Genomic DNA, 10,035 nt, shown 5'->3' on the forward strand with positions numbered 1-10,035 from the left:
TTTTGGATGCTCGGATTAATCGATCTATCTTGGAGCTCTTGCATGCGCTTGTGGGTGACTCAAAGTCTGGAAGTCGCATCGGTGGTACCCTCTTGAGGTTCTTTCAACAAAAACAAGAAAAAGGTAATTTGTTCTCTTTTCTGTTTATTGCAAAGCATACGTTGAAGTTTTGGATTCATGTCTAATTCATGCTTTGCATGGTAGCTGACTCTGGGCGATATGGCGTTCGGGGGGGGGGACAAAGATGCAGACAACAAAAATGCTTGAAGGGGAGAGAATCTTGCAAAGGTTTCAAACCACACCATCTCCCTTTCAGATTATAAATTAAAAGGTCACTTCTCTTCAAGATTCAAAGTACCACAACTGAGAGTATATGGTATTATGTTAGCTTGCAAAGCAATTATTGTGATTGTCCGGATTGGGGCAGCCAATGTAAGCATCTTAATGGTGTTCAAATGATAGTACTGACTCAGGAAACTGGATTCTATAAAAAAGTGTCCCATAAGCCCGAGTAGATTAATCAAGTCCAGACATGACAATATCCCATGTAAGTAAGATTCTCAGCATTGCAGCCTGCTGCAAATTACAACACAAAAAAAAAGACAAATTCGCTACACACACACATACGTTTTTATCTCCTTATTCTCTAGCACCATACATGTGCTTCCCTGATGCATAATGCCCGTACAAAGTGGAACAAAATGAAGATATAGACAAGATCTATTAACATAATCATCAATACAAAGTAGGCCATGACGACTTCCAAAGTTTGCCATCGATACAAAGTGGACCAAAATGTAAATATAGACAATATCTGTTAACATAATCATCGATACAAAATAGGCCATGATGATTTCCAAAGTTTGCCATTAATACAAAAAAAGGTGAACACAAAAAAGACCTAAACCATGGCCTATCCAAGTGTGACCTCACCCAAAGCCTTGTTCAACCAAGCATTGAGTTTCTGTCTCGTGAACTCGACCTCTTCATGCGCAAACCAATTCTTTTTTAACTGAAAAGAACACAAAGCATTAGAAAGCAAAAAGTAGTGAGAGTTCACACTATAATGAGTGCTTCAATTAAGACAAGTGATTACCAAATTTCCTTGAGGCTTTTGATCTTTAAGAGTGGTCTTTATCAATAACCTCATTGCTGTCATCACATAATAACCACAGTCGGTAGAATTTGGCTGTTGAGGACACTATAGCCAACAAACATGTGTATAAGTCAACAACAGAAAATTCACTACACAATGCAATAGCACACAATACTAAATTGTGCCCTAAACCTGTGCAGTGAGGAGTTCGCAAGCTTCCCGCGGATCTTCAAGTTCTTCTCTAACTTGAAGGTTTGAACAATGCTTACTAAAATGCTTTAGTACCCTTCAAATACAAGCAATCGATTAATTAAAATTATGCAAACAATGTGACCATTATGTTTAAAGCAAAAACAATGCATACCTAGACACGTGTGGTAAGAGTCTCTCCATGCAGACAATTGAAAGAGAGTCAAAGAGAAGTATAGCTGAACGTCGTCGAAAAAGAGTGGGTATGCGTATGAGATGGGCATTGTAAAATGCCACAAGAACCCAATGTGATCTATGTAAAGAACACACATTTAGACTTGAAGCTTTGACAGTTTTTTTATACTACGAAAATACATAAAAGTAAAACATCCATACCCATCCAAAACGGGGAAGAAGTATGTGAGCTCCTAAATCAGGTGTCCCAAAGAAATTGCTAAACGTATGATCTCCTATAGCACGCTCAGAGAAAAATAGGAACCATAAGCTGTCTACCCACCACACACCTGAGAGAACATCGAGCGGCAATATGCTTTCCATCCACCTATGAAGGATGAGATACAAAAGTGAACAAAGCAAAAAATCTATAATGTTACTTAGGCATAAAGTTTATTTCCTTACAATGCAAAAAGGTTGATCGTTTTTGTTGAAGCTTCAAGATCTAGGACATCATCAATGACATGGGCATCTAACCCCGACTCAAGCCCAGATCGAGAAGATCGCAAAACAAAAGTGACTCCCTTACGGCACCTATGAAAAAATGCACACACTTACACTGTTTGTTTTTCTAATTACGCTTGCAAGATTTACACGCAAAAGAGTAAATCTACGTTAGTAACACACCTATCCAAGAACTGATCCATATTGCAGTGATCAATCTCACACAAGGCGATCATGGATCACCAAGAAAGAAATGGTCTCAACATGCACAAAGCTAGCGGTCGATGATGAAACCGGCTACAATAACATTCAAATTACAGCTTGAAATAAATGTAAAAAATTGTCACTATAAAGAGAACGTGAGTGTGTAGTCAAGGAAAGTAAACTTACGATGGCAGACTCATCATCTGAAACTTTAATACCCTCTTTGTCGTCGCTCTCGTTTTCCTCTCGAGGAATGTCAGCGTCATGTGGAACTTCATAAGCGCGGGGTTTGTATCCGCGCTTAATTTTTGCCTTTAACTTTGTAATCCTACTTGGCATGTCTGCTTCCCATGCAGACTTTTGGGCTTCAATCCATGCCTCTTCCCACTCTATTTGCGATTTTCCCTCTTTGTCAAAGACTCTTTCCCACTCTTTTGTTGCCCGCACTTGTAAGTCTTTGTGAAATTTTCTTCGTGCCACCCTAACTTTATATGCAATATCTCCAAACCTTGTAACGCATTGGCGTTTAGATCTAGGAGACACTGGTCGTGGTGGCCGTTTACTGGTTTTAGGGCGTCCTGTTTGGTGCTCTGGAACGTGAATATTTGTGATTTTGTGCACATTCTTTAGATGCCTAATAAGAAGGCATCGCCTTTCGTAAGAAACCTTTTGGTCAATACATGTTTGCGATGCATGACACTCACGAATAACCTTCCCATTTGTTCCCATAACCTCAATGAATGGAGACAATTCCTGACACAATGAGACGGAAAACAACATTCAATTTTTCTAAACCCGATTACATGCTTCAAAAGCACCAAATCTCCAAAGATACGCAATTTACGTCGACATTGTGTGGAATTCTGAGAAAAGTAAGCACGTAGACATACCTCATGATTCGCCATCAGCTTATTGTAGAAGTAATACACCCTATACTTCCCTTGAGTTGAAGCCGCAAATATTTGTAATCCCGGTGAAAGTAATCTCTGCACACCTTTGAAATTACTCAGAAACGACCCTGGCATTTGATGTAATCTCTGCACACCTATCAGATTTCAGATGCTCATCAAGAAAGAAGCATAAAGACGTTACCGGTGAAGAGGCACGAGCATAGATCCATAAAGATTGTTCTGCTAAGGCCAACATATGCTTTAACAATACCAGACACAAGGCCTCTATTCCTTCGAAAATTCCTCACAACATGCACATCACTACACACATATGCGATAAATGCAAAACAAGGATCAGAACTCAACATTGACAGCTTAATATCTTTCTTCAATGATCGTGTGAACGATTCCCAAATTGGGTGATATGCAAGCCATGCCAGACAGTCTTTTATATATACACCTCTAATTTTTGTAGAAGCATGATTCAACCCTCAACCACATTCTAACACTGTTGACCCTCGTTTCATTTGCTGCTTAGAGGTATTTTTGGTTTTAATTCACTGTATTAACAATAACTTAAAGTACTCTTTCACAATGCATGAAATGAGAGCTACTCACAGTGACCAACTTTCGTGCAGGTTCGACAGAAGCAGTCAAGCAGGTTACGCAGCATACGACAGGACTTTGATAGCATGAGACAGCATATCTCCGCACTTTGACAGCATACGATTTTCACTCATTCGTGCAGGTTCGCCAGAAGCAGTCAAGCAGGTTACGCAGCATACGACAGCATATCTCCGCACTTTGATAGCATACGATTTTCACTCAGTCGTGCAGGTTTTGAAGCAGCACCTCGCGGATTTTTTTCGGCCACCCTCAGGTCGCACTATGCATGCCCGACTGTGTGTAATGCAGGCTTTGCAGCTTGAGCAGGGCAGTGTCGCGCAGGTTTGGCGCAGTGTCGCGCAGGTTATGCAACCCGACTGTGTGTAATGCAGGCTATGCAGTTTGAGCAGGGTAGTGTCGCGCAGGTTTGGCGCAGTGTTGCGCAGGTTCCCCGCAGGTCGCACAGATTTCGTCGGCAAAGATTTTCGGCGCAGGTAGATTTGGGCGCGTTCAGCTAGGCTATGCGTCATCACTTTTTGCATGTCGCTTTCCTCTGTGCCCCTAAAATTCGAAAGGTCTCCTGAATCAAAATGAACAGTCGATTTAACTCCCACCCTTGATCCCTTGAGTTCGACCTCGTGTTACATATAGACGAGGGCCTGCTGCACTGCTCGTCTGACTGTGTCCACTCTGACAGCCTCCTGTAACGGTGACCTAGCCCACCTCCCCCCCGATTTTGACGGAAGGGAAAGGTCATCAACTGACCTTTCCCATAATGGTGGGCTCACGCATGCAAGCAACTGGCTGCGCCAGTCGCGCATACACTCACCCACATTATGTGGAAAGGTCAAGGCAATAGTTCATGATTCTCCATTACTGTCCATTACCAAGTTAAGGCCACCTAAGCGAGGCGATGGATGTCAACCGCTCTGTTGCTCTGTTTGTAACTTGGGAGGGCGCACTCGACAGCTCAGCACAAAATTTGTTGGGGATGGAAGCTGGATCGCGAATGGTGAGGCGTGCAGTACGCAGGACGTCAAACAAAATTTCGTGTGTAACAAAAAAGGTCTAAAAGGAGCCGGTGAGGGATAAAATTTGAACCATTGCGCCGCATTGACTCGAATTCAAGATCCGACGGTCGGGATGCAATTCAGCCCTGTGCTAACCAACCCAACACTGGCTTGAATGTGTCCCAACTCTGGAGAAAATTCGTATCATTAAAAGCCGCCCACAAGTCCTACTATGACAGAGGGCCGGTTTCTTACTGGCCCCTTTACCCTACTGGACGTAATTTCCCAGACCACCATCGGATGATCACAAGCTCAATCTCCGGAATGTCAAAGGCCAATATATCATTGGCATCCAAATCAGTATGAGGAATTTATTGCACTGCACACCAATCATTGGCATCCAAATCAGCAGGAGAAATCTGTTGCGTTGCTGACACCTCAGCACTCGTACTCTCGCTTCTCCTCCATCGCTCAACAGCCGCCACATCAACCCCTGGAATTCATGCAAACTGTGCAAGTGCAACTGTCACACTTTATCAGAGGACCATTGTCTTGAAGCATGGTTGCCACTGGTGGCTTAGTATTGGCCCCCCTCTTCTCGACTCTTGATGGTAGGGAATGGTCCATTCCCCACAATCCTCCTCCCCCATGGCTCCCGGCATCCACCGATCGCCAAGGGGTCAAAGGATTATGGGAAATGGTCTCTAAGAGACCATTCTCAACACTTTCACAAGGACCACTCTTCTTTGTACTGTCAAGTCCCTGTCTACATATTATGGCAAAGTCCTCTACCTTGCATAAATACATGCACTATCTTCATCCACTGTCTCCTGCATCATACATGAATAATGCTCTCATTTACATCCCCCGACTATCCACACTCAGACCAGCCTTATTGAGTTGATCTGCTCCACATCCTCTGGCAAGCCAGCAACTGCATAAAAATAGACATGCAAAAATAAGGTGTAACATCACCTCCATTTCTTTGAACTGTGTGTTGGAAACCTGTTGTTAAATTTCAAGCGCTAGTGCCCTACGTGGCACTAGCAGGCGCCGTCGATTTAAAAAGGTTGAGCTTTTTAATGGCAATGGCTGCTGCCACATAGGCAGCAACGCTCGAAATTTATCATCGCCCGTGTTGGAAAGCTACATCGCCCATTCTTTGAGAAGCGCTCAACAAAGCAAACCAAGCTAGAGGGTATTTGTAATCAGTGGGATCGCCATTTCAAAATGCGCTACAAGTTCGAAAAGATAAACCATGTAGGTGTGATGCTCTCTGTGATTCCATGGCTTGCTTGCATATCCACGCAACACATCTGACCCTCATCAACCAAACGTCATGACTGCAAGCACTAAGCACACTAGAAAATGTGAATGAATTTGGCAAAAGGCCTTTATTGCATGCATATTAACCAGTGCAAAGCGGCTTGCCCTTACCCTTGTCGAGCATTGCCTCTGATGAGTGTAGACTAAGTAATCAAATTTTGAACACAAAGACCTCAAGCGCCTGTACATTGTCCCTAGGCAAACCCTTCCTTTGGGGGGGCCGGGGGGGGGGGGTTGTCACTTAGGGATATTCCATAGCCTTAAATGTTGACCTCGTCTACGATGTGAAGAACCGTGCGTCGTGAGCAACCAAGCTTGATGGCTCAATAAACAAGTGAAAGGGTCACGACGGCTTTCAAAAACCATAAGAAAGTGATAAAATTGATATTAAACTGGTATCAGTGTTTGGGAAAGGATTGTCTCAGCTTAGTCTTGAGCCGATTGAAAATCGAAACTAGCTAGTTGCAAACCATGGTAAACCGGAGAACCGATGAAATATGTGAGAAAGTCGTCCAAAAATTTTGCAAACATCAAAATTTCTGCTAGTATTCCCGGTTTTCTTCTTTGTGAGGAGGAAACTCGACCAGTAGTCGCTTAATAAAAGAGACTTTCTCGAACATTAACACTGATTGGAATCAAGCTATAAAATGCAAGAAATGTAAAGCCATGTGAAGTTGTGAAATGAAAGGTGAAATGAAAAGAACTAATTAATATGTGTGTGTGCGCGCGCGCGCGTGTGTGTGTGTGTGTGTAAAATTTATTGAAATTATGCAAGGTGAAGCTTCACTTTAGCATTTAAAACAATAGAATGCAAAAAAAAACATATATGTGTGTGTGTGTAAAATTTACTGAAATTATGCAAAGTGAAGCTTCACTTTAGCATTCTAAAGCAAACGAATGTAAGAAAAGTAAAGACATGACAGATGTGAAATGAAAGGTAAGTCTCCATCATGCACTGAAAACTATGAAAGTCTCCCTAACCCAACACAACACTAAGGGTTTCTTTTAGAAAGCCAAAAAGGATGCCCCAATGAGGGTGATGTGGTGGGCCATCCCAAGTAATCCCTCTATAAAAAGTAGTGATTACCTCTACATGGATCCTATATGTGTAGGTCCTCTACTCCAAAGGATAGTCTCCCTGAGTCTACAGATCTCAGCCAAGACGAGACCTAGGCACTTTACACACACATACACACACAAAAATGAAATGTTATACTAAACATATTCAAAAGGCCAAAATGACCTATGAGACCAATTCTTGTGGATTTAATCCAATGTCTGGTTACAAAAATAAATGAAGTAAAGTGAAAGTCAGACTGAAATCATCATCATCATCATCCATGCCTGAGGATGCCCGACATCTGGCATTGTCCGAGAAACTATTGCGTCGATCACTGAAGAGCTTCGTCAATGTCCACCTCTATAAATAGTCGTATTGGGCGTCTCCCATGTCGTGCTAGAATAGTCTTGATTCTCTGATGGAGCCTTCGTCGATGGCGTGGTCGCCCCGGTAGACGTGGACATCTAGCTCTCCCAAGCTCAGTGGCTCTGTCCACTAATATACCTCTGGTAGAAGCGGGCTCTGAAGTCTGCTGTGAAGCATGCTCATGTGACTGCTGAGTCCTTGCTCTAAAGAAGTCAATGATCTTCCTATGTGAATGTCTCCCATTGCTTGGTCTCCTCAAGAGACCCTTTTTGTGTTTGCGCAACTCTAGCAAATACAATCCAAGCATCTCTGATCCTGAAATCTCATGACTCTAGCCAACGATCGAAAGCCTTCTCTGAATAGAGAGTGAAAGTGGCCTCATATCTCATAGTATACTGGACAATGACAAATGTGATAACTCTGTCTCTGGCTCTATATGACACAACTGGCATATCTTGGCTTCTGATGGTACTCTCCTAAATCTATCAATCTCAATCTCTAGTTGATACGATGATGTGCGCATTTGATCAATAGCACATCGTATCCCATAGGATAAATGAGTGTCCATATAGGCCGGTATGGTCACATATCCATCCTCTGTTAGTTGGAGGAGATGCTCTCTATAGAAAGCCATCTCTGTGCCCAACTCTTGTACCGGATGTATCCAGGTGCTTCTGGTATCTAGTTGAATCAAATCTTGACGTATAAGCCTAATGATCTCTGTCCGTGTGAGAGAAAAGGAAGGTGCATGCAAGGAGTACCGGAATGGAGGTAGTCTATCCATGCTGAAGCCATGTGACTGAAACCATGATGTCATCTACCCATACCAACATGATGTGTCTCGTTGTAGTGCTAGCTGTCGGGATGATCCAAGGGCTTGATCCAAGGGCTAGCCGAGTATATTTGTCTCTGGGGAGGTCCCATAAATTATGCATGAAGGAAACTGACCTAGTAAGGGCCTCAACTACGAGAGCGGGGGTAGCTAGCTCAGCTCGAATAATCTCATATGGCACTGAGGCCTTGGTCCCAAGGATTTCACTGACCTGATCACGATTGTGTGATTACGTTAATAACACCAATAATTACACATGAAAAAGACGTGATCACGTTAATTGTTAACGTGATCCTGATGATGACCTACAAAAACCATTAGATCCGGTTAGCTCGTCGGGTTTCATTGTTTTTCCTGCGGGCTCACCGAGGAATGTGTTTTGCTCTCGGCACGCCCACCGAGAAAATAAAAAATCTTGGCAGGCGTAATTATATAAAGTAAGAGCTCTTCTAACCTTGCCACTTTGACTTGGCAAATCTCTGGGAGTGTATCCGAGCGTTGGGTACAATCATCTCCTTGTGAATTGACCTAAGGTTACAGAGTCACTGATCCTTTTTTTGAGTCGAGCATGATTGTTAATTCCGTAACCACTTCTAAAAATATTTTAATCCTTCACCGAACATAAAGGTACGAAGCCAAAACAATTGAGAATTTGGAGAGTCATGCTTATTGCGACGACGCCATTGGTCCATAAAAGGGCCGAAGTTGGCTTTCGAATGTGAGCATATGTAAATGATGCATCAATAGTCAAGGGTCAGATGCCCTGTACTAGTATATTGAGTATATAAAGATCCTTGACGTCTTGCATTTATCATCATCATAGATTTGAGTTGATATACATTGTCACTGCATAATATGAGAGCTATAATTTTTATATATTGATATGGATGCATAAGGGGACTACAATCCTTGATTTGGTACAAGTAGTCCTCAATTGTGTAATTGTAATGAAGATTTCATTGCCTTGTTTTATGCATTGGTTTATATAGGGAGTGCATTATGTATTACGAAAGATTGTTAGTGCATGCATGACCAATCATAGATATTATTTCTTTCGTGCATGTTTTCCAAATCATTGTCATTGTTTCAGTGTAGAAGTTGATTATTCTCTGTAGCATTTGAAAATAGATGTGTTTTATTGTTTGCAAATCAAAGAGGATCTATAACTAATCAGCATATTTATGATTGCATTGACAAATTCATAGCATTGTTGTATCCATAATGCAGTGTAGAGAGTGCATTGCAATGTGTATGTTTGCTCACAACATATGTGATCCATATGTGGATTGTGCGCTCCTTGCCGCACTGTCGAAGCAAGGGACTTGCCTAACACTGTGTGCGAGCCACAGACGGCTCCAAGCACACAACTAGCTTAACTAGTAAGCTCAAAGAAAGCGATGGTGTGTCACTCACTACTCTACGCTTGCTTCGTGGAGGATTTCTCGCCGCGAAGAAGAAGGAGCCGCCGCTTCGCCGCGCTCAACCGCTTCGCCGCCGCCGTGCCGTCGTCGCAATGCTCGATCGCACACACACGCACACACTCTCTCTCTCTCTCTCTCACATACACACACACACACACAAGGAGGTGAAGAAGAAGAAGATGGAGATGGAGATGGAGCAAGAGCACTCTTCTATTGCACAAATGAGAGAATAAGTGAATTTTAGGTTTAGTTGGCTTTTATACGAGCTCACCCCATTCACACTTGGGCGCGCCCATGCTTAGCCAACTAATCCCTTGAATGTCCCAGTTAGAGTGCGCCTCTCATCGGCGATCACTC

At 42.8% G+C, this 10,035-nt stretch overlaps 1 pseudogene; it reads right to left on the bottom strand.

Annotated features, from left to right (window-relative positions):
* Positions 1-913: 913 nt before the first annotated feature.
* On the bottom strand, positions 914-3,751 carry LOC147449698 (uncharacterized; annotated as a pseudogene).
* Positions 3,752-10,035: the final 6,284 nt, after the last annotated feature.

This window comes from Adiantum capillus-veneris, chromosome 10 (genome assembly GCF_014529385.1).
Source record: "Adiantum capillus-veneris isolate H3 chromosome 10, ASM1452938v2, whole genome shotgun sequence".
NCBI lineage: Eukaryota > Viridiplantae > Streptophyta > Polypodiopsida > Polypodiales > Pteridaceae > Adiantum > Adiantum capillus-veneris.